This window comes from Bombus bifarius, unplaced genomic scaffold, assembly GCF_011952205.1.
Source record: "Bombus bifarius isolate JDL3187 unplaced genomic scaffold, Bbif_JDL3187 scf7180000007987, whole genome shotgun sequence".
NCBI lineage: Eukaryota > Metazoa > Arthropoda > Insecta > Hymenoptera > Apidae > Bombus > Bombus bifarius.
In genome coordinates, this window is record NW_022884369.1 from 519023 (window position 1) to 545583 (window position 26561).

Sequence of the window (26561 nt, forward strand, 5' to 3'; positions counted from 1 at the left end):
CACTGATGAGTGTCTTTGGTAAAAAATCGTTGCAAAAAGATGCGGACGTGTATTCACGCTGCGCTGATGCTTCTTGAGTTGTTGCTCGGTAATCGATGTTGTCTTGGTTGTTCGTTTTTTCTTGTATACATAAGCGCCATTGCTTTAATCCTGATTCTTTTACTCGAATCCTGATACATTTGGTATATTTGTTGCCTTTTCAAATTGTCCTACGTAACTTTTAGTAGTGTTTGTCATCTCTACGTATTTCAATTTTTCGTACTCTTTGGAGGACTCTTTTCTATTCAAATAATACGGAAGATCAATTTCCCAATATCTAGAAAGAGAAAGGACCGCGGAAAACACAATTGGAAAGAGAAAAGATTCAAGATTCAGCTTCAAATCTTAATGCACAAACATCTTCTTTTCGTAAAATTTTTTATAAAGTCCTCTTACGTGGAGGATTTCTAGGTAATTAGTGAAACACAGAGAAGACATTATGGGTCAGATATATTAGCTTTTCTCGTGGCGTTAAATATGCCAATTAAGCGCGTGCCGCAGGAAGAAAGATATTCGTAAGGGAATGGTCGCGAGTCGCGGTAGCAGCGGCTGATTAAGGCAATATTAGTAGTTGCAATTAAACCGGTAGATGCGGCTGTGTAGACGATTTTATTCGGGAGCACGGATCCCTGCTTGTTTTATTAAGCCATCTCCGCGAGACGTAGTGGCGCAAGCGTAACCAGCCGCGAAATATACACGCGTGTACCGCAATTTTGGACATCTGGCGGTGGTAGTAACTTAAGCGGCATAGCTTATGATAACTGAATTATATAGCTACAAAACTTCGTGTACGGTGCACGCAAAACCGTCTGTATAATTCAGAGACTGCGTGCAATTTGTAGGCATTTTCGAGGGCGACGCTTAGTTCATGTCGTACGGCTTTGCCTCGCTTTTTGACATTCTGCCAATTCCTTTCCTCCCACGACCTAAACACGCTTCAAAAGGAACAAACCGAAGAAGGAAAAGAAGAATCATATACGTCTTATCTCTCAATCGAATCTCAAACGAAATGATTCTATAAAGGTATGCCGTATCTATTCCTGTTGACTGACGAATTTTTAATTTCACGGACTCTCGGGTCGCGAACGCGCGTACGTAAAGGGAAAGCAAACATGTTCGATAGCAGCGATTACCCAAGCACCGCTATTTGTCGATTTGTACGGTATACGTTTCCGATGGCGCGCACAAACTGGTTTCTAAGCCGTTGCCAAGAGTTCCTTTGACGTTTCTTGTTACCCAGGACTCCGTCACACAAGGCGTTCGGCTAAACCTCCCACAACCGCCTCTAGACGGTCGTCGAGAGTCTAGACGTTAGGTAAAACCGAGCAGGAGATCCAAACTGTATCTACCTACACTTGTACACGCTTCCTGTATCCCCTTCTTCGTTTTCTCTCTCTCTCTCTCTTTCTCTTGTACCTCCGCTCTTGTATAGCGTGTATATATACAAGTTGTTCCCGCGTTACTAATGTATCCGTTGAGTACACTGTTAATATTTAAGCGCGCGCCCGGATTCCGGTGTAGCTGGCTCCGACTCCTGCCTCCTTCGACTTGGCGAAACCCTTGAAGTTCCCAGACCTCCCTCTTCGCTCGCAACCTCTTGCTCTCCCTGTGTGTTGATCGACGCTGCCTCCTAACGCCAGGTGCTCCGCGCCGGAACGCAAACTGCATCCGGTAATTTCGGAAATTTCGATACGACATTTGCGATTAATTAATCACGCCGCGTTCGCCCGACGGAGAAGCCGCGAGCCGAGGCCGCTTGATTGCGTCACCACCACGAAAACGCCGCGCCACCGACGCCAAATCCCTCCCTCCTTTTCTGTCGCGATATATTAATCTGCGAAACAGGAGACGCCTCTGCCCGAGAATTACCCTGTCGCGTTTCCCGTAGCAAGAAACGGAAGAACCGGGCTTTGCGGCTGACAACCGTGTCAGTTTGCCTGTACAGGGAAGGCGCATCGGTTTCCGAGGTCGAGTCTGCGGGACAGCGGAAAGGGCGAGTCGTCCGACTCGAGGGGGATGCCGAGTAATTCGGCCAGGTCTCCGGTTTTCAGGCTGATGGAGTTTTGATGCTGTTTGGGGATACTTGATTCGATTAACGTTCGTCGTGAGCTCGGGTCGGTTTGACGCTGAGTCGTGGCCAGATCTTGGAAAAGGGGATGTTATGGTTAAATATTTGGATTGTATAGGATTACGTGGTCGTACGTGAAAAGTGGCTTTTTCATAGGTTAATCCAATCATTCTTTCTAATTAGATGCTTTTTACAATAGCGGGATTGAAAGTTAATAAAGGGAAGAGAATTTTCGGTCGGTTGAACGTAGAGCGTTGGTGGTATCATGGCGGACCATGTTATGGTTAAATATTTGAGTTGTACAGTATCAAGAGAAGACGATAATATTTTAAGAGAGATTATATGAAAAATAATCCACGACAAACAGAAAGAGGGGCAATATTTCAAATGAAATCTCGTAAAGCTATTCTATGATTATTCGTCACGTAGCGAAAGTTGGAAAAATAAAGATGAATAAATGGGTTCTGCATGTAAAGCGACACGCAGAAGACGAATGGAGATAGCCACATCCTTTCAAACGCATACCTGAATAACTTTTCAACGCGTAAATTGTTTCAGAATAAAGAAATTATAAAGGAGAAGCCCGAACAATTCCTTAATCGTATTATTTTAATTGAATTATTTCAATTAAATCTATGGTTAAATTAACGACGTTGCATATGCATCAACCTATTTAATCGAAATATCTGTGGATCGTAGTAATGTAAATCTAATCTCGGATTGGCAAAATTTGATTGAGAATTTGATGTAACAATAAAACAGTAACAATGGAAATGTAACGTCAAAATGTAAGTTCCATCGGGATTATTGAATGGTCTGCAGCCGTCTCGGATTTGCACCATAAGCGACTCTGCTGTAAGCCATACGGCGCCAATTTCACGAATTCATATTTGGTACATATGTAAGTACATGTATATGTATTCGAATGTTTCGTCGAAACCAATCCGTACCGCTTCGTAGATTTCTATGTTGCGTTAATAAAAGATGGTATTTATTTTACTTAGAACCGAGCTACTGTTCCTTCAAATGTTGTTCCTTGAAAAAACCCTTTCTACTCTTCTCATCTCATCTCGTCTTTTTCTACAAAAAGGTCACGTTTCAAACTTTTCCTTACTATCATAATTTTCATGTTTAAATATTTTACACCATATATATGTGCCCTTATATCATTATTGCCATTAAAACTATGAGAAATCTATTTGGAATTTAGACTATTTTAACTAGAGATGAACTATAAAATCATAGTGACCAGTATCACGGCCGTAAACATGATTTTCTTATCTCGAGTAGATTTGCTCGCTATGGTCGTAATCCTTGATCTTGATCGAATTATTTTTTGTAGAACACTACAATATAGCTCGCAGAAAAATATCTGTATATAATGTAAATTTACTTTGTAACTGTAATATTAAAAGTAGAAAATAATTTACTTTTCTTTTCTTTATCTTGAATCGATATCTCAAAGAATAAAATATCAATTCCTCCTTTCGATTCCTGTCCTAACATTCATTTGATATCGTTAATACAAAGTATACAGGTTGTGTGACGCGCGTAAAGAATGGTTATGGTTTGAGAGAACGAAAAGCAATCACGGAAAATCACAAATCTCTGTGAAATCTCACTGTAATTAGAAACGAACGTGATCATTCGTGATTCATAAATAGCATCTCTAATTTTGTCCCTAATTTTAATTATACGTAATAATACGATATATTCGAAGTAGGTTTCCACAAGTGTTCAAATATTTTTCCGATGAAACCACAAAATATCCATTTGTACATTTCAACGCTAGGATCACCTGCACTGAAAATTGCCTGTACCGTCTTTCGAAACGACTTTGCAACTTGCTTGTCTGTAGACAGAAGCTCGATTCCATAGTTCGCATGAACCAGGTTGGTGGAGTTTTAATAATAGCGACATTGGAGCGAAAGTTTCGCGCACAGCGAATGGACAAAGGTGTGGAACAGAGCGAAGAAACGGATCAGACGTGCTTATTCGCGTACTCAGGTCGCACGAGTAAGAACTTGGCGATATTCGTGAAATTGAAACGAGGGGGTCGCAGATTGCAACATCTGGTTTTTCCGTGTCGCGAGAGGACAAATTGCGCGCGACCCAGAAAACCTCGCGAAACACAAAGACGCATCTGCATGTGCATACAGATCGAAACACAAAAAAATTCCGACCGAAAGCTTCGATAATTGCGTTACAATACATGTTCTGCGATGAAATTATGTGACCGGAATTCGAACAGGAATTTTTCGTTTTATTTGAGATCGATGGAAATTCACGAGAGAAATTTTTGGCATTCGTTTAGATTTAATTACACGCAGTGCTTTTATTCGAGGAACTGATCGCTAAAATTTATATGCAAATATGGAGCTGCTGTTTTAAATCTTTCATCTATTAACTTGGCGCGTATGAAATGTTTATTTTAAATGAAATTTTTGTTGCGCGTGGTTTCTTTATTGACCGTTTAACCGAACTAATTTTCACGCCATTCAATATACTTTCTCGACGATTAATTAGTTCCGTTATCCCAAATTAATAAGAGTCATTGGTTCTTGGAATGCAGCTGTGGCGGTTTCATTCTAAATAGTTTTCCACATTTCTATTATAAAGATTTTTCAAATGAAATACACGCGATTTATATCTAATTTTTCCTCTTCTATGTTACACCGTTTATGTGTTTGTAATCGATTTAATCGAACAAAATTAAATGAACAGTATTATCCCATCAAATTGAAACTTCGGAGAAACATTTCATACGCACGAACCTAATAATCAGTTAGGATTAAACATTGCTGCTTTACGCTCTTACCCGTGTCAGGATAAATTTTATGTGAAATGGAACCGCAGACGGTTTTCAACAATAACAAGTGGAAAATTAATTATTCGAATATTTCAATAATCATCTCGCGCAGGTGTTTAAAATGTTGGATCGGCAAATAGACCATTAGGAACGAGTATACATATAATTATACTGGAAATGCAAAACGAATAACATGAATAATCATCGTGGAACGAGTTCTGAATAATCATTTGCCAACCATGGAAATAATACAGGTATATTCCAGCCGCAGGAAAGGCACGAGATAAGCCAGCTCTGACCCGGGTACTTTCAGTCATTCGTTAACTGCAAGTATTCCATCCCAGAAATGAAATTTCCTAGAATTTTCGAAACGACAGAGCTCCTTTCTTTCACCGTGGATAACTGAATTCGCGTCTTCTGGTTTTGCAATCTCACGTTTTCTTTTCTTTTTTTCTCCAGAAAGTGCAAACTCGATTACGATGTTTCTTGATGAACGAGAAAACCTTGCTACGGCACCAGAGTTACTATCGCGCGACGAGTAACGTAGAGATTGTTTCTAGTTCTTTTAATTTTTACGCAACTTTCCTACCATTTACTACATTTTGTTTTGTTTTTTTAAAGATATACGAATGTTCACCGAGGCGAGAGAAAATTGCAGAGAAATTAAAAACGATACGATAGCAGAGGGAAGCGAAGGACGAAAGCGTCTGAGCGAAACTAGCACTCTGATTCCTCGAGGCGCTTTCGAATCGAGCGTCCACTACGTCGAAATACGTGGCGTTGTTAAAATTCCTCAGCATTCAGGGTTCAATCGCGCTTCAACGTTTTATAATTGAATTCTACTGCCTTCTTCGAGTTTCGTGGAATGTCCCGATCGCGAGTTCCTAGCCTAACTGTTTCTCCCCTTTGCCTGATCATCTCAAGCTGATCCAGATCTTCAAAACTTTGCTGTTTCCGTGCGACTCGCCCTCGGAAGAAAGTTGAAACGCCCTGCATAAAAGATATCTGCGCGTACGGCGAATGTCGTGGAATGCTTCGCGAATACCTGACCAATTATCGTGGCATGCATTTTTCAACGACGAGTTCTTTGCCGTGCTTTTTACCTCGACGAGAGATTGTTCAGCGATACGCCTGGCTAACGTATTGTATATCATTTTTTATGACTCTCGTAGGTCTTTGAGGAATATTTTTTCCAGGTATCACTATACAGGGACATTAAATGTATCGTAAATCTTATCGTTAGTAGTAAATATATATAGGATATATTTTTGAAGATTCGTCTTTAAGGCTATCACATTATTCAAAACGATTGAAGAATCGTTTATTATATTATTTCGATTTTTGTACCCATCCTTTTTGTAGCTCAATATGTCTTTCGATGACTGACTCGTAGGAATTCATAACACAATATAGGAGTTTTTTGTTTATTTGATACGATAGAATCCTTCGAAGTATTTTTTAATTATTCTGAACGTTATATTTGAGTTTAAAAAAAATATACGTGTATTTTGAACAAACAAAAAAAAAACGTGATACGTGATACCTAGTTGATAAAACGAAACGTACAGATCGCGCTTCTTCTATAAAAGTAAAGAATATTCCATAAAGAAACCAAATTTGACGCGTCATTCACATTACCGACAAAGAACCGAGCCAATTTCTCCATTCTTTGCTATAAAGGATTCGTTTGATACTTTTCCTTGCGTGTATCTATTCCTAAAACGGTTTACAACTCGTCGTGTGCTTCGTAGCCAACTCAATCGACGAGTTAAACGAAATCCAATAAGTATCTCTCTTCCATACGCGATTGCTTCTCGTTAAGAATTCGCCTGGTCAATTCCTCGTTAAAATAACATTACAAAGAAATTCGCCACGCTACAGAGCAAGCCGAACGTTTCGCCTCGTCTCGTCAGAGTCGAAAGGGTGAATTAATTAGGAAATTCAGCGTTTCATAACTTACGATCGGACAGGACTCGAACGGTGAAAGGGTCTTCAAGCTCTCCTCGAGTGCCTATTGAACCGCCGCCGCCGCGACCAGCACTCCTCAAACACTTCAACTCCGAGAGGCAATATCTCGTAATTGGACTATCATAATGGCGTGCTCGATGGACCCGGCGAAGAAACGTTTCCAAATTAAAACACCTCTATTCGGGACGTATCGCGCCTTTTCGAGAGACTTTGTGGATTTCGATGAATTCTTGGATATTTTCTTCGTGGATATTTGAGATTGGAATTTCCTCTTTTCTTGCCTCGTTCTATTCCGATTCGTTTTATTTGCAATTTTATGGACAATTGGAAAATCTCGATAATTTGTTACAGTCGTGTCGCGGAGATTGTTTAGTACTTTAAAAGCAGCCGAGGGATTTCACGGATTTTGTTGGATTTGTAGATGTTTTATCCGTGCTTAGAATTGGAATTTCTTGCTTTTAGTTTTGACGGGAATTACAAGATTGCGAAGAGTATTTTAAAAGTATCGTGGATGCAATTGTGGAACTTTTTTGTCGCACGTGCTTGGGTTTCGGATTTTTCCTGACTTGCCGTATCTTGTCGCATCTCTGGCTATTGTCGTGTCTAATTTAAAATTACAATTTCTTTCGCAATTTTTAATTCTATTAACATTCGAAAGATCAAGATAATCCATACTTTAGACATACTACAATATTAGATATATTACGTTTTAATGTTTTAATTGAATGTTTTATCCATAGCTAGAACTAAAACTCTCTCGTTTTCTTTCATTTTTATAAAAAGAGAAAATCGATAAATATACACGTATAATAGCTTCAGAAATTCTCTAGTGTATTAAATACCATCTGGAAAATGGCTTTTAAAGTTTCATCATAGATTGCATTAAGCTTTAAATCCTGCGATTTCTGGCCACAGCCCTGAAAGAACGCTTACGTCAACGCTTTCTCTCGTTAATGTCGTTAATTAAATCTGGCGCGGCCGTTGCGCCCCGTTGCAATCCGATTTCGATCGCGGACGCGTAAGAATTACACAGCGGCTTCTGTGTCTGTCACGAATAACAATGTATCGTTACGATTAATTACCCGGATTCAGTTCATTAGGACACCGGCGTGTTTCGCATATGCTTTAATTAATGCAATTTACTTGCCAGAATCCAAAGAGGCAGACAGAGACGGGGCGATGATGGCCAGATAGAGGGGAGTGGAGGGTGGAAGTGGCCGCTACAAAAGGAGTTTCATCCAATTACGATTTCATTCCACCGTTCATCAGGGAATTCTTTCGTTCCATCTGCAACAATTGTAAAAAATATATTTCATGTAGCCCTTGTGCCTTTAAAGTGGTCAAACTTTGTATTTCTAATAATTTCTTTCAATCAGAGTTCTAATTAACAAAGTAGTTCGTTTCTTTCCGACCTCCGACGAAACAGAAAATTCTATGATTTTAATCATTCTTAATTAGTTTTACTAAAATAAAAGTTTATAGAGCAACAGAAAGTTTAGAGGTTCGCAATACTGCACAAACTTCATCAAACCTTATAATGTTACAACTCCAATGCCGACCTCAACTCCTATTCCTGTCCACTCAAACTCACCCTTAAACTTATTATTTCCTCTGGACTCTAGGTCACATTTTCCTTTTCCTTCCACTAATTAACTTTCATCAAATCTCGTAGTTTCACGACTTGAAGATTACCCACAACATCCACCCTTGGCCATTCATCTCGAAAACCATCATTTCGTCCATTCCGATTCAACACTCATTCGCTTTTTCTTGCTCTATACCATATAAGCTCTGTCAAAACTCGGAAACTTCGAGCTATACAATTATTCCGAACAATCACCTTCGCCTGCACAAACCTATCTTCAAACCTATCGTTTCCTTGAGTTTCCCACTTTCTTCCAACGTATCCCAAACTTCATCAAAGCGCAAAACTTCCTTCAACTCCAAAATCATTCTCAACGACCACTCTAGCCTACTTAAAGTCCAACATTTTCTCGATTCCAGCTCTCGATCTCTCCTTCATCACCCTACCTTCTCCTACCTTCCAATCTGCAGCGAAAGGAGGCACCAATCTTGGCGAATTCTTTCCACGAGCGGATACGACGCGCTCGTGGGAGCAGCTGCCCGGAAACAGCGTCTATCCGCGAGCTCCTGATTGGTGCATGTTACACCTGTGCCATCGTGTGCATGTGCACACGTAATATTTAACGCGCGCGCGTACTCCCGTGTCTACGACAATGGGGCTTGGCAAACAGCTTTTCACGCTGGTTTCCTCTCGCTCGGGCACATTAAGCGCACCCGTGTAAATTTCGTGTACACCTGATTGTTCGCGTGTTAACGCGGCCCAGAGCCGTATGCATATATATATACAAATACACATATATGTATACACACATATATATATACATATATGTAACGCAGGAATCGAGCGGAACGTATGTACCAAGCCCGGAGAACATCCATGACAATCGCAGTTCGTTTAAGAGCGACGTCGACGAGCGGCACACGGCGACGCGTACGCAAGCGTAAAACCGAGTTTCCGGTTATTCGGATTATATTCGAAGACGTAACGATTGGCGCGACGATCTCGATCAGAAGAAGAAAGCTCGAGCGAGCTGCGCGTCTCAGAAACGAAATTTACCCGTTTCTTTATGGGGCCGTTGTTTAGGATGGAAACTATAGACGCAGATAATATTAATAACATATAACGACGAATAACAATGAAATTGTGGATTTTTATGCACCTATATGAAACCTAAAGCTGCACGAAGAAGACAGAAGGCGCACAATAGAAGAAAATATAGGAAATGTTCAAAGTAGGATACGAAATGTCAATAATATAACAGTTTAGTAATTAGAATTTCTATGCATTTATGTAGATGAAATTTACGTGATAACGTAAAAATGCACAGAATGCATACGATATACGAATATATACAGAATAAGTAGATTACTGGTCTTAATCTTTGTTGAAGTGGTTACCACTTCTAAGAAAACTCTACATCTGGTCTTTTTAGTTTTCTCAAGCACTGAAGCCATCGATAGCGTGTAGACAAAAGACTGCGACAAAGACAGACCATAAACAGTAGACAGGCGACGTTGGCTTTCGGGGTTTTCAGCTATTGGGTAACACAGTTAGAGTGCGGATCTGGACCAGCTCAAATTGTATTCTTACTTATAATTACACTGCTATTTAAATATATTTTTTGCCTCACAATTTATCCACGAGTTTTCTCCGTTTACACATCGAATAACCTCAACAATCTTGAATAAGTGAAACGAATTTTTATTTAAGTTTTACCTTTTCAGTTGCGTCCAAAAAAATATAAATTCGTATAAGAATCCGCGGTGCGTTGAAATTGTTGTAGAATATTTTTCGTGCCACCCAGGACTTCTAATAATTTTGAAGTGTCGTTGTAACGGTCCTCTCACGATGACCATCGTAATTAGCAGTTCTTATAATTTACATCCTCGAGTGTTGCTTCTGCACGTTGGTGGAATTCTAATTTGCAAGGGTTCATTGTTTCGTTTGGGGCGCAGAATTCTTGTAATTCACAGGGTTGCAAGGCGTTAATTTCTCGATTTTGCCTGGCTGACAAATTTTCTGCCCTAGTTTGGCTTGCTTCACCGTGAACAGCGGCTAATTTCGTCTTAACCGCGAGTCTGCTTTGAGAGTTCTATTTCTGTTTTGGAGTTCAACGAAGAGTTTCGGACGTTCTTCGGATTTGGCATGAACAAGTTTTAAAGAAGTCGACGGCAATTAGTTTCAAATGTAATTTCCACGCTTATGATACAATCTTTGTCGATATCTTAACAAGTTTCGCTGTTCTACGTAGAAAACTTGTGTTTCCGCGTTATCAAGAAAGACAAGGGGACAGAAGTTCTACTCGAACCTGATTGATTTTCTTCTACCAACGATGGCAACCGAGTTTTATCGTAATGATAAAGTAGATTTCAGAAACTATCGCTTGTTACAGATCCCAGTGATTTTAGTTTTGCGCCAGATACTTCGCGGAGAGCGAACTTGATAGAAAGGAAATGAATTTCCTTACATTAAAGAGGATTCTTATTGATTGCGATCGATCGTTATTTAAAAACTTTCTAATTTTACCATTAACCATATTTGACAAAGATTTTATGAAATCCGGTAGACATTCTTACATAGAACTGCAGAATATTTTAATCTCGAATCCTTTGAAAACTACAGTTCATTTCTCTCTAAAGAAATACCCGTCTTCGATCTTCTCTTTATTTCAGAAGATTGTTTTATTCGATTCGCATAATCTCCCTCCAAGGATTTCCTTCTTCATGTTCTGCAATGAATTTTGTAGAAGATAAAATATATCTTTCCAAGAAGATTGGAAATTCTCTTATATGAAAAAACCATCTATTGTTTCTTAAGAATCTTTTAATTTTTGCTATTAACCATACTCGACGAATATTTGTGGTCTTTTCTCGATTTTTTGATAAGTGTCTTTGAATAAAATTCCCGAGTACTCTCATCCCGAATCCTTTAAAAATATACCATTTCTTCCAATTCTCTACAAAAAAAAGACACTTGTCCTCAGTATTTCTATTTTAAAAAATTATTTTATTCGATTCTCCCTCTAAGAACCTTATCTCCATCCTCTGTAGCAATCGATCGTCGTGAGCGCGAAAGAGAAACCGCCTCGATTTATCCCAGAATTTCTCTTAATCACCGGTAGTGAGCTGCCCCGCGAAGAATACAAAATGCAGCCGAGAGACGAGGTGCTCCATGATCATGTAAATAAGGTACGAAAATGTAGTTTATGCTACGTAGCCGAGACCCAGTTTCGTGTTTCCGGGAAAAACGGTAATGGATAGGGACGAGGGCGGACAAAGCGGAGGACGAAAAGAAGGGATTGCTGCGCCAAGAATACGTACAGCTTCCGGAATATTTCCTATTAGAACAAAGGAGCGGAATACAATTTCCCAGGCAGCATCGTCTACTGCAAATGTATAATGACTTTGGGAATCGACGGACGAGTTCCGCGAAACTTCGTTCGGTGTCTCTCGTTCTGGTTTCATAATCGCAAGATGGTACACGAGAGATCGTTCGTTTCGCTGTGGATCGCCTCGATAATTGTCCCGGCAATTACACACTTTACAATCTCTCTCGTCGTTGTCATCGTCGTCATCGTCGTCGTCGTCGTCGTCGTTGTCCTGGGTGCTTCGCGACTGCATCAGCGCAGCAAGATAAGCTTCCCCTTTCCACCTCTTTGGAGCGTGGCATGGAAATTATGCGACATAATGAAATTCATCGATCGAAAGGCAATTTTGCGCGATGCCAGCGTACTCCAAGTCACCAGTATTATTTATCGGGGACCCGTTATCGCTAATTGCGGCCGATATTTTAAAGAGAATGTGAAGCACGCCCGAGCATTACCAGACGTGCACGAGGTTTATCGTGAAACTGGATTTGGCTCGGCTGGTTTGGCTCTCTTTTCGCTATGGTATTGTGCCGTTTAATTATTTATAGGCGGGGTACTTCAAGTTCTAATTGGGCAGCGAACCACTTGCTGAATCTTGATAGGATTCAGCAACCATTGTTACGCTGCAGATGTAAGGGAATAATAGCGGATCGTAGACAGGTACTCGAAGACCGTGAGCTCTTCCTATATCAGATTCCAATCTTCCATCGAACGATCTTCCGCCGGTTGCCGTTTTTAGGCGGTATATTATGCTCTTTGATATCGAGTAGTTGCGAGAATGTTCTGATATTCTATTATATAAAATTGTAACTTTAACATATCAGTGAAAATTTATCTTCTATTAACTATATCTGTTGTAACAGCGTTTCATTCATTCAAAAATATCAATCTCAAAATCACTTTCGACTCAAATTATACTCACAATAAAATTTTTCTTACAAACAGTTTAATCAGGACTGCATGTCGCAATACTTTTCACGTCGACATACGAAACACTTTTATTTTTAAAAGCTACGTCCGAGCAACACGATAAAGTTTGGTTGCGAACTTTTGCCAATCACTGTACGCTTGGCTTATGGTTCGCTTTCTTCAAATAACGATGGCAAAACCAGTAACCAGCCGACGAACTCGTTGACGCGAGTTAATCGGCGCGTCGCCGCTAAAAACAATCAGCCACGGGATCGAGTTAAATATAAAGTAACGCGAACGAAATAATAAACAGGACGCGCCAGAAATTGCGACGCATTTTAATGTTTAATTGGCAAACGTGCGCCGATTAAAAACGACCGGTCGCTGATTACCAGCGATGGGAAAAGGTGGAAGTGGAGGGAAGGGATCTTTTCAATCGAGTTAACGAGGGGATGCGATGCGATCGCGACCGATTTCCCTCAGTCTCGCCTACCGGTTTTCTCTATTAATATACTAATGAATTGTATCCATGGTAATTCGCTTTTGTCCTCTGGCAGCTGGACCATGGACTGTAGATCGACTTTTCTGCTTCGACGCTGGGAACCGGGAACCTGCCGCGTTTATTTCGTATACGTAGATCATAATTAAAGAGTACTTTGATTAGATCCCAGTAGAGATCTCCATCTACATCTTGTCTAGATTAATCAAGGAAACATAAATAAATATAAATGAAAAATCTTAACTTTGAATTTGTATTTGGTTGGCAACTAAGTGATTGCGGATTTTGTCGTTAAGCCTAGTTACTTAAAGCCGCAATCGCTTAGTTGCCAAACCCAATAAATCGAGTCTATTTCATGGCCTCTAGCTTGAAATTAAATAAATACGTACACGTGAATTTTAATTTTCCTTGGTCTATGATCATTTGATAATTTTTTACCCTAAATACCGCTTCTAAGTAGCTTTAGCTGCTTTCCAAGTTTCAAGATATCATTTGTTAATGCACCATCGTTATATTTCTAACAGGGAAATCACGTTGCACGTATCATTAAGAATATAGACTTGCCAAATTCTATAGCATCATCGTAATGACATCGCATAGTTCGTTTGGATGCCGGCAGTAACTTAGAAATAGTTACGGCTTCGTAAAGCTAGTTATACATGTTTCCCAAGATCGAGTAGTTGAAATTGGAAGCGGAACCTGCGTGGTTCGATTAAAATTTAAGCGGATCTACCGGTTCGAGAAGTTCGTCCGGATGTTTGCGTGAGTATACTGTTGATTAACAAGATCAAAGATATCGTGTCGAGATGTAAATGACGTAGTTATAACGTACATGATTTATGTACATATTGATAGCTTCCAGTTTGTTTTTCCCGCAATTAGCTCCTCTGCAAACTAAAATCTAATCAACATAAATTATCGAGACTATATCCTGTACATTGTGTCACGGTATACTTTTATATCGTTCGAAGAATTATCGATTAAATTCCCGAAATTTATTTTCTTATTTTTACGTAATCTACGCGAGGCTCCATACATTTCATTTTCGTGGCATTACATTTTTTAACTATACCAAAGTACCATTAAATGATCCGAAATTTAATATACCTCTAATTAATTAGTAAATGCTGTAATAAATATTTACTACGATGCGCAAATATTTTTTATAACCATTGTGTGAAGCGAATGACATAATATGTGCGATAAAATAATAAAGAAATAAAAGCAGTGGAAATTCGATTCACATTCAATTTATACTAAATCTGTAAATTTCATTTCAACTTATATTAGCTATACAATTATTTATATTAAACATAAATATAAGCTATCATCCTGATACTTATTGCCAGCAGTGTATATCGCAAACGATTTCTTCACGTGTCGGCGATGCTCGTCACCACGGAAACCATATATTACCCGCGGACCGATGGCAATTTGTACAGTTGATTTTCCAAGTCAACGAGCAATCAGGAAGCTGACACACAACTCCCGCCGCATTGTCACGTGAAGATTGCTTTTTCATTTCGTTGGTCGTTTATTTTTTCGTCGATCAACGAGCCCCGGGAATGTAAATTAATCCGGTATTGCATATGAGATGCGCGGATGTGCGGGCATATCGGGTCCGTATTGAATTCCGTGATTGGAAACAGGTATTACGCGTCGCTCGTGAAGGGTGGAAAACCGGCGTTGGGGGTGGAAAAAAAAGGACTGGGGCAAAGGGGGAAGGAGAGTCTGTGGCTCGTTTCTGGCCGTCGCTTTTCCCCCGGTCTGTTATCGAAGGCGTTTCGTCGAGGAGCGAAAATAGGGGAGCGCTTTTAGCCTCCACTGATTTGAAAATGTATCCTCGTCTCTGTCTCTTTCGGTTCTCCTCGTGGAAAATTGTACGCGCGATATCGTGTTCAAACTCTGCTTCGACTTTTATCCTGCCACTCTTCTTTCTTTTTTCTGTCTAGTAGATAATTATAGAGAAGCAGTCTTCGATACACCGTGGCTGAATATGTAGTAGCTCTCGTGATGTAGCGAGCTTCTAAATTAAAGCGTCCGGAACTGATTGATGCAGTGACATCCAGCATCGCTCGCGATACTCTATCCGTTTCTGTGGAGACTGAATCAAAACTGAGTTATGCTTTACGAGAGTCTTTTAGACACTTTTATTCGCCCGTTCAAATATTCGATATTTTAGACGTTCCTGAGATCTGTGTATTATTCCGATCTGTTTATTCATTTCAGGCAAATCGAACGATCTAACGTTTGCAATAATTCGTGCAGACGTGTAATTATAAGTTAGAATTCGGATTTCAGGATCTCCTTATGATACACATATGTTTATGTATGTTAGTAAAAAATTAATTAGGGCGCAAAGATACAATCAAGTTAAGCGTCATCGTTACGGATCGCGGAATGATGAACAACTACCTGCATTTTTTACGGAGACCCTAATTAATTCTTATGACTTCGGTTCCTCGAGTGTCTGGCTGCTCGAAGCTGTCCAATTAACCATCCCTTGGCCCACTATCATGAACGTCTATCTTGTAGTTTGTCTCAGTCATCATAGAATTTTTATAATAATATTTCGCAGAGCACGTAATTTTTTCCAAACTATCCTCCACGTTATATGATACGTTTGCCCAACAACTAAGTACTGTATTATACAGGGTGGTTGGTAACTGGTGGTACAAGCGAAAAGGGGGTGATTCTACGCGAAAAAAGAAGTCGAAAATATAGAATAAAAAATTTTTTCTTTCAATTTTTCCATCGAGACAACGATCAACAGTGAGATCCGTCATAACGTACCGCACGAGTTCCGAGCGAAAATTCAAAGTCGATTTTCTCGAAAACAAAGCCTCAAACGAAAAATTTTTATTCTATATTTTCGACTTCTTTTTTCGCGTAGAATCACCCCCTTTCCGCTTGTACCACCAGTTACCAATCACCCTGTATAAGTTATATATGTAAGATTAAAAAACTCTACGAATGGATCTCTATAGTATAGTAACAATTTCAACCGTTTCAGCGTCGATTTTGTATTAGTGGAACAGCACCGTACGATCCATCGTCGCGATTTCTCTTTCTTTTCTCTTTAACATTTTTATTAAATCATCTTAAAGCAGAACGATTCCAGGTAACGGCGCGCGAAATAAACTGCACGAAACGTAATTTGTGCTCGTTGTTTACGAACAATAATTCACGACGCATGCTGTTTCGTTCGCAACAATTAAACGAATACCGTGTTTTCACCCGTTTCAACGTAACGGTTCGCGTGCGTTTCACCCCCTCCCCCTGTCTCTTTTTTCTCCTTTTTTCCCCGCTCGTTTCTTTTTCCCATCCCCGTTCTCGTTTTCTGCACGGTGCTCGCGCGCGATCGCGCTTTTATTGGAAAGCCGCAACAGATATTTTCGCTGCGTGCGAATAACAGCATATGGCGGGGCCAATTTTCCGGCAACTTGGTCGGCTGTAAATTCAGCTGATCCTGGAGAACCAGTGCCGGACAGCAATTACATTTTTCATGAAAATTAAAACGCCGTCCACGTTGGAATTTGTAATAGGCTGCTTAATGGTCATGTTAAATTTCAACCTCGGACCAAGTCGAACGAACGCGATAGTTGAGCTTTACTTTCGATTCGAGTAATCATCGCATTTGTTCTCCGAACAGAACGAAATAATATGCCGAAAAAATGTTGTTTCAATTGGCAGAATTTTTCTAAATTTCCGTAGACGAGTTGAAGCTTTAATTCAACTTCGGAAAAGCACAAAATCAATTGCAATAGCTGTCTGTGCGTTTATGGAAAATATTAAATACAGAATGCACGACTTAATACGCCAAATTATATTAAAATATACAAAGTAACGCATTGGTTATAATATTGAATAGATAAAACGAATCTCCGCTTGCTATTCTTTTAACTATGCCCACGAAAATATGAAATTGCGCGAACATTCTAACAATATTACGCTACCTTCTTACAAGCAACTTAACTAAACGATTAATTTCAGGTACGATGAATATAGTCTTAAAATCTAGAATATAAAGTGATCTTCGTAATAGCCTCGTTCGAAGAGGCACGACTGACGAAAATTGGCAAGCGTCAGATATAAAATACAATGGCGAATACGCGTGATTATTTCGAAAATGAAATGGTAGCCTGGAGGCGGCTCGACCTGGCTTATTTACATTCCGGGTCAAGGGCTCACAAAGGAAGCTGTAATTATGAGATGAAAGCATTCCCCTTGGTTCGAGAGTAGAATACCCTTCCATACACGGGGATATACGTATAGATTCGAAAAAGAGGCGAAGCATTCACAATTTTTTGGCGTTTCATCGCGTCCAATTATTCGTTACCCAATGAAGACCATCCCTGAACCTTGGCCCTAATCAATTAGTCTCACGGACGATCTTTCTTCATTTTCTTTTTCTTCTTCTTATATTCCGTGTATTTTCAAAGCAAACCACTGAAATCGTGGTAGAAGGAAAAGCATATAAAAAAACGAACGAACGAACGAACGAGTCTCTCGAATCTCATTAGCCGTTCAGCTTCGAAACTTTGTCTTCCGATGTTATTAGAAGAAACGAGTTCGGTCGCGTCAATCGATATTTAATTAAACTCGAATTTGCATGAAAGTTCGACGTGGGTAAGAAAGGATAGGGGCGGCGGCATAATTAGGGATAATCTTTTACCATTTATCTTCTAAGCGTTCCGGATGTACATTGTTAATTACGGCTGACAGTAACGAAGAGAGCTCCACTTAATCGAGCACGGACTTCGCAGCCACCGACGTCTCGGTTCTTCCACGACTTTCTTTTCCTTTGATCCTTTGATCCCCCGACTGCTGCTGCTGGTCTGCTCCTTCAATATTTATTTATCCTGCCAGACGCTGCGAGAGCTCCGGCTAGAGAACGCTTTTATCGCCGTTTTCGCGGTCAATGGCGTCGCATAAAAGGACACCGGTTCTCGTGTAAACTGGCCGAGAATTAAATGGCCGAGTAAATTGTAGGACGAAACGAACCGCGAGCCTCGTCGCGTCATTTAAGAGACGACAAGATTTCGCTGGAATTTCAGTGGAGGCGGCAGATTGTTCGAATAAATTGAGAAAGAAGGCGTTAACCATGGATGGTTAGAGAAAAATGAAATACCATAGTACGTGAATGGGTGGACATTATTTTTCGATGTAATTTGTTGACGATTGTGCTCGAAAAATTATGACGACGAGTGATAATGGCACGAGTGGAGAGCGGTTGAGAGCTTTCACAGAATAAATGGTAAAAGTGTTCGATCTACCGATGGTTTTGTCAGTCTGACGAGCTACGCGATACTCGAGTTTCGCGAATAATGCTGTGTTTCAAGAATATTCGTCAAATTCGAGTATTAATTATAATAGCTTGTTATTATCGCAAAGAAATTTTCGAACAAAAACGCTTTCGAGAAATTAAGTAATTCAATGTTCGTTAGCATGGTTAAAATCGCGGCGAAACAATTTCCTGTTAGAGGATGGAAAGTTTAATCGGTCAGTTTTTTTTATGTTTCGAGGATGTTGACTCGTTGCGAGTTGATTCCTCGAAATTCTCTGCTCGTTCGACGACCGTCGATTCGACGATTTACACGGCGGAACGACGTCACGTGAGAGTTCTGGCGAACTCTGCGAGCAATTTTCTTCGAAATGAAACGAAACGCGTCCCCATCAGTATGCAAAGCTCGTTGCCTTCTTTTCTAGTCTAAGATCGAGGCGTCGCGACATAAATAGCACCTCGATTCTAAACGAATCTCCTAAATCGTCTGCTCGTTTTCTAATCAGCCGAACGGTGTTGGAATTTCGATTATTTCCAGACGAATTTGCTATCAAGAATAAGAAGAAAATTTCAAACTCTAATTCATTAATTTTTGTACGGTTAGATTGTACTTTCACCGCAGCTGCTGTTGAAACAATTAGAATTATTCGTAGTCTGAAGACGTTGTTTCCAAAGCTAAGCGATCGCGAATGAAATTTTGCGGTAGAACGTTTCCCTTCCGAGGAAGATTAGCTACTCTACATTGCTATTTCCACTCGTTGTTGCTCTATCTTCTATCACAAGAGAAACTCTGCTTTGTATTCAGGAAACGTTAACAGTTTTCGAGTCGCGGCGTGGGTGGGGTTTAAGCAAAGGCGGTTTAAATAACCGAGCAAACAGAATGAGTCACGTGCAACTTCCACGGAGGGTGCCGATATATTTCCGTTTATAGGAAGCTGGGTTACTCTCGGTAAACTTCGGTTTAATTGGAGCATCTTTCGTCTCGTGTCCCGTTGAAGGTAACGAAATATCAAACTATAGACTCGACGATCCCTTCCAAGCCATAGACCATCAGCCTATTTTCTTTCTTTTTGCATGTTATCGAATAAGAGAGAAATAAATATATTGGATTATACACAACTGTTCAATAGTATCTGGATATTTACTTTATCTTTATCAGATGTATTTTAGTTAGAGGATTATAAATGAATGGAATTGTATTAATTTTATTCTTTATACATATTAGTTTAATTTGTAAAATATAATAGGTAACAATAAAACTAGTGTCTGTAATTGCCAAACCTTTGTGTAGGTTTTTTTGTTACTTCAGATCTTTTCATTTCAGAATCATAAATCATTCCTGAAGCAAAAGTATTTAAATCGTATATGGTAGATGGTAGTAATATATGTAGCAAATAGTAAAACATATTATCGTCATATGTTCTAATAACAAATTTGAATTTACAATTTGTTGATTGCATAAACAGGCAGTAAGTACTGTATTTAGTCTTAACGATTAATTTTGCGAATCGAGAGGAAGCATCTGGATACTGGTGAGTGGTATTATACAAAAGCGGCGGTGTAATTTAACAAAGTATCAAAATGCAAAGTACTGTCGCAAATTGAAAAAGGCCGGGCCATTACGATTTGCACATGAGTATCATAACGTCAGAAATTATACGTATAATCATCAAAGACCCAATTCCATTTACATGAACAGTACAGATTACAAGCTCTTACGCGAGCAAACACGTAAAAGGTACACAAGGCAGGAACGAGCGTGGAACGGCAATGGGGAACGAATGTAGAAGCTTTTACTCGAAATTCGTCACGTTCTCATGGCGTACAAAAGCAGGGGCCGCGGCGCGTCCCTTTCGCACAAAGAACACCCTTTTCGAACGCATTTCTGCGAGTAGTGGCCGCGTTAGAAATTCAGCGTGCAGTTTAGCCCACAATCGACGTGTGCTCTCGCCGTCAGAAGGCTGTGTCGTCGCCTGGGAACACCTGACACAGAGCAAAAGGAGAGAAAAGATAGAGACAGAGAGCACGATGTGTAACAGTTGGCACGAGCGAAAGTTAACACTGTACCTGCTAATGGCACCCCTTCCTCCATTTTCTATTCGTGATTGTACACAGTACCGAGCGTACTCTTTTCCGAAACACTGCTCACTCGAGTACTTATCGTGTAGGACAGAGAAGAAGGAAGAAACGAGGACGAGGAGGGGCAAATAGCGGATTCGAAACGGTGTTACGCCGATACGAACGATAGAAGAAGAGAAATAGGGGGAGGTTGCGCAGCCGTTTTGTTCCCAGCGAGGGACATCAATATCGTTGCACCGCGCCAAGTATTCAGAATGCCCTTCAAGAATTTTAATGCGACGGAGAAAGAATTTATTGCGACATAGAATGCGCAGTAATGGCGGAAATACGTATAAAAGTCGGGAAAAGGGTGCGCATTGTCGCCGTCTAATGGCCTGCCCCGGGCGTCGCACACTGGCGACGTGTACACGCACCACCACCACCACCACCGTCACGCTCCATCGCTTCCACCCCTTTCTTCTTGCCGGTGCAGTGCCGTCCCTTCGAGAGCACCCCGAGGAGCAGTGAAATTTTAAGAATTCACGGGGACCTGGCGAACTTTCGACGCAGCGTTTGAGGTTCCTTTGTACACTTTCCAGTTAGATACTTTATCGTCTTTTTTTTTTGTTCATTGTGTGGTGCTACGATGGAAATTTAGATGCGTGAATTATTTATAATCCCGACATTGTGTACGCAACTAGGTAAATGAATTCGGTTCCTTATTCGAGGTAACTCGACGCTCGGTGTTAGGGAGTTTTTAAGATGGTTTCGAGTTTCCCAGTCTAGAAACGAGATCGGGAAGTTGAAATTAATTTTCTTTCATGTTGATCTCGAATTTCTTGTGTCTTCGTTTCTACGGTCTGATGATTTTTGCTGTCGAAGAAGGCGCGTAGTTGATAATCCCTCGATATAAGAGCAATTGGGAGAAATACGTAAGCATTCTGCGCCTTAACATAATAGCAGCCTTCATCGACGATTGTAAAAATACAAACGTACGATCATTTTATTTGACGATTTTAGAATTCTTACACTGACTTTGTTTCCATGTACGATGCTTTCTTACGTTCGAAGAAAGCAAAAAACCTATTTCATGACTTTATAATCTTTATACATCCTATAATTTTCCATATTCATCCTATAATTATAATTTATTATCCTATAATTTTCTTAAACACGAAAAATCTTTCAATCAATTTTATGGAGATAATTGGAGCTTCCTTGCACCCTTAATTATCTCCGCAACAGTCGCCAACCCTAAGAAAGCTCATCCTTTGAATTTACACGACGGTGTCCCCCACGTAACAACTTGGTGTACCAAGATTCATCGCCAGGGGTCCTCGGGCTGAAGAACCCTGACCTGCGTTCAGGGGGATGCCGCGCAAAGAAATAAGCGTGGATGGTGCCTACCCTTTCCCTTTCTCCACGTGTTTCCGGCCTTTCTCAGCCCTTCTCAATTTTACCGTCTTTTAGCATCTCTTTCCAGGCGATTCAAGAGTGTCTCGGGCGAGAAGTGCGCCATTAAAATAGATCAACTGTGATCTCAATTGGGAGAGGCGAGGGAAAAAAGGGTCGTCGCGCTTTCTTAACCCCTGGATGGGGGTCGCTTAACGCGTAATACAGCCCCTGCCATTGTGTCGAGGCTCGTTGAATAAATACCTTTCGCTTCGATCGCTATTATTCCTGGATGGCTGACAAAAGAACAGAAAGAGATCGAATTAACGAGCGAAATATCCATAAAACGTCGAATTCGGAAATCTCTCGGTAGAGTTTTGATTTTAATATGGCGGATAGCCCTGGGTAAATGGTAACATATCTGTTGTATCATTCACATTCTTTCGATTGGCACTTTTCAAGGTAGTTAGTCTGCCGATAATTGATATGGCATTAATTAACCACCAACGAAACTGTATATGGCGTATTCGTTTGTTTCTACGTAAAAAGGGTACGTCAAGGAATTTCTTCGAGCGTTATCAAATTTGTTAAAATGCAGGCTTTCATTCTATTTTCTTCTGCGATTACTAAGACCGCATGAATGCTTTTTACAAAATTAACGCCGACTGTATAGCATTTTACTTGTATTATATCGTTTTAATTAACTTGTATTATATAATTTTAATAATATTGCGTTAGGTCAATTCTTCAATTCCCACGACTTTTCGTTTATTCCATAGCGAAAGCAAATTAATGGTTTGCGTTATTCTATAACGCCTATGTAATAGATAAGTATAATACAAGTATGATATTTCTGTCATATTTCAGCTTTTATATGCATGAAATGCCTGGTCATTACACACTGATGTACTGATATTTTGATCCTAGCGTACATTACGCTGTTTATACTTTTACCGTCCAGTTAAATTTTTTTCGCTGTTCACTAAAATAACGAAATACGGCAAAAAAATTTGCGGTTTATATTAAAAATATATATATTTTACAATAAAACTTTAAAATCTGTTATTTCGTGTACGTGGAATTTAAAAAAAATGCAAATTAACGAAATTGTCTATATTGCGTTAGCCCGAATAAGGTACGAAGAATGGTAGACTTAAAAGATTCAGTTAACGCAGATGTGTAACAAACGGAAAGAATAAACGAAGAAATTATATGGAGCGAGCGGTAGGAAGCTTCTTTTCCAAGATGTTTCTAAGGTGTTTTTAAGATGTTTTCCATAAAACCTGATTGTATCAGAAAGTTAGTTAATAGATCGCGTCTGACGGGCGGGTATATAACTTGCCGCACAGCCCTTGGTATCATCGTCGATACGACGAGCCGCCTTTGAAGATCGTCGGTGACAACGCGCTGTCGATGATAAAGCTTGCTCCAGCGGCGTGACCATTAGAGGTAACGGCTTTTCATTGGAGAAAAGTTTACTTTCTCGAGCATGAGCGTTCACAACGTGAGCGAACTTGCTGACAGCATCTTATATACATAGGTAACGTTGCATTAGCGGTAAATGGCCGTAAGAACATTGATGGCCTCTCCTATTTCTGGCTCGCTAATTATAACTAGCACAAGGTCCCGTGGCACGTTCAATTTCGCGCACCGTTGTGACCCATAAATTACGCTAATAATTCCATTCTCTTTCGTTCTCTCCTACCACTCATACCTTCTCTACCTTTGTTCCTCTTGTCACACTGTTAGCCCGCGCTCAAACTCTTTTCCTTCGTTACGAGTATTATTATTTTCATTAGGAAATACGTTTATTCGCAATCCGTTTGTCGCTCGCCCTTAATTTTCATTCGATTATCGCGCGACACGGCCGATAAATTGAATTTCAAACGCACGAACTTTCGAGCATGAATTGCATTAACACTCAGCCTCTCAGTCTTTGTTACTATTATTTTCACCGGAGATCCTTCCGGCCTTTGTGCCATTTGCAGTTGGCTGGCGCAATGCTTTGCAACCGTACCGATGTAAATTAGCTCGGATGCAACGTTTAACCGTGGAATATCGTCAGGAAATGGGCTTTTGTTAAATACAAATAATCCGGGAATCAAATTATGCGCAAGCCAGCTGTGACGCCGGCGGGCCGAGCGTAGGACTCGGCTAAAGTCAGACAGAGAGAATATCGTTCGTTCTCTTTCGTTCGACCGGATAACGTTTCTACTTCAAATTTCACACTTTACGTTGTAATTTATTTGGTTTATGGCCGTGGAAGATTTAGAAGGGCGATACAAAGGGTTACGGCACGTTGTTTTGCAACGTCACTGAAAAGATCGAAATTGTATTAGGAAACTTGGGAATAGTATAAAGCATTTCCACGAGGTTCTAAAGTTTCACGGGACCATCAGGAAGACCATTATGTACTCTGCGACAATGTTGACACTTTTAAATTGTCTTACGAAACTTAGAAACGCTCTGGAGAATTTTAACGAGACACCAAGGCATCATAGGTCTCTTAAAAAGAGAGAGAGAGAGAGAGAGAGAGAGAGAGAGTACGGAACGCTTTTCAACATTGTTGAGAATTTAGAAATCTCTATAGAATGCTTACGAGGGATGCGTAACGTACTCATAGCATTCCAACGTTCCGTACGGTACCATCAGAGAAGCCCCATGATAATCTTCAACGTTGTTGCAAATTTCAAAATAGTAGAATGCTGAAAATAATATTGTTACGAATTTCAAACTCCATGATGCCTATGTTGAAAGGTTCGATTTTTAATTATTTACAAATTGAAGTTTATCCTCTTACGTTAATGAATCGAAAGTAATGCAGCGTGTAATGTTAAAATACGATTTACAAAGGATAATTAACTATCCTGTAGCTTCTCTATAGATTTTTAAATTGGTTTCAAATTTTGTTAATATAATTACGACAGTCGTGCTTTATTATAATGCTAATGAAGTTACGTAATATATGCATGAAAATTGTCTGTGCTACCTGTGTTCAAATACTGTCGCGAGTCACCGTAGATATTCCAACGAACACGAGAATCATGCAGCATTGTCGTATTATTAAAAATATTTTTAATATCACTGGTGAAATGCCTGCGGATCCTTTCCCATCCATTTTCTCTATTTATCCCGAAATTCCCATGTATGTATTATACAATGCGGCCTCCTCGATCCTCGCGTAACTTCGAGTTAAAGACCCCCGGAGCAAAATTCTGTCTCGACTTTGATCTCGTTGGGAAGCCAACGTTGAATGCGCGTGTATACGTATATCGCTGCTCTACGTCCTTTGTGCGAATAAACGCGAGTGTACGCGCGGAAAAGCGCGTATCTGCGTCGCGAGGAACGATAATGCGGCGTTCACACCGTTCGGTCGGAAAACTGTCCCGCCATTTTCGTCGCGTCGCTCTACCGCGAATTTTTGTCCACATTTGCATATCAAGCCAGCTTCAGGCATTTACTAAAAATCCCCGGCAAACATTACTATCAAACTTTGTATTCTTGTTTTAATTCAGGGTTATCAGGTGGAATAATTTTTGCACGAACCATGCTTCCCCCTTATCGGCTATCTACTCCTGTTTTTATTCTCGCATTATATTTCCGCTCGAGATTCCGCAGCGTTTTCTAGCCGTGTTTGCGTCTTGATTAAACGATAGATAAAATAACAACGAGTGGATGTTCCGAAGCGCGCGATTGGAAACGGCCGTTATCGTTCCGCGTGCTGTTGTAAACAGCGATTAATTCATTTCGCAAATCGCCAATCGAACCGACGCACTTCGTTACAGCGTTGTTTACATGTACAGCTGAATTATTATTTCATCGACAGGGAATTTCGACCAATGTTCGTTCTAGCAATTGATGGAGATATCGTTATCCGATAATGTTACGATGCAATGAAGGAGAAAAGAAAGCTTAAAATTGGTACACTGTGCGTATAAATATTAGTAATTTTTGTGCAAGACAAAATGTCGTTTTTATGCTGATAACGATTATTCGTACTCTGAGATACTGAAATTTACAAATTTGTTGCAGACACATAACACATAACAAACCTTGATTGGATGTATTACAAAAGATGACAGAGTTAAATTTTCGACTTGTAACTTCTAATAGTTGTACCGCGTGTTTTTTCACACCCTGTACATTGCATCTATAACTTGTCCTTAAATATAATCCTGTTTCGGTGCGTTTTATACCCGATCATCTTTTACATTAAATTCTCAACTTCTGGCTTCTATTATACCGCGTATCTTTTTGCACCCTATATAAATGTCAAATATAATTCCATTTCGTAACATAATAGCGTGTTTCGTTCAACATCATAATCGATTACCTTTTCCCGTAACTGCTTTTCTGTAGCCGTATTGCTTTCACAGAGGCAGTTCTTCTCCTGTAACGACTTTTGCCTCATCCTCCGTGTCGATATCCAAAAGAGGGATATAAAGTATCGCGGATACGTTATTCGCGACACTGCAGTAATTCTCGGAGCCACTCCAAACCCGAGGTCGACCCATTTTGCAAATAAATGCCGGAAAGCGTAACCCTCGTCGTTGGTAGCTCGATCGAATTCCAACGTTTCGTTT

The 26561-nt window shown here is 40.1% G+C and overlaps 1 protein-coding gene across 1 annotated transcript in view; it reads right to left on the reverse strand.

The window, feature by feature from the left end:
- Positions 1 to 7774: 7774 nt before the first annotated feature.
- The window catches only part of LOC117205301, a 101180-nt gene continuing 82393 nt past the window's right edge, over positions 7775 to 26561 (reverse strand). The window contains exon 4 of the mRNA XM_033443573.1: positions 7775 to 8171. The gene's annotated coding sequence lies outside the window, so the exon portion shown is untranslated. The remainder of the gene's footprint in view (positions 8172 to 26561) is intronic.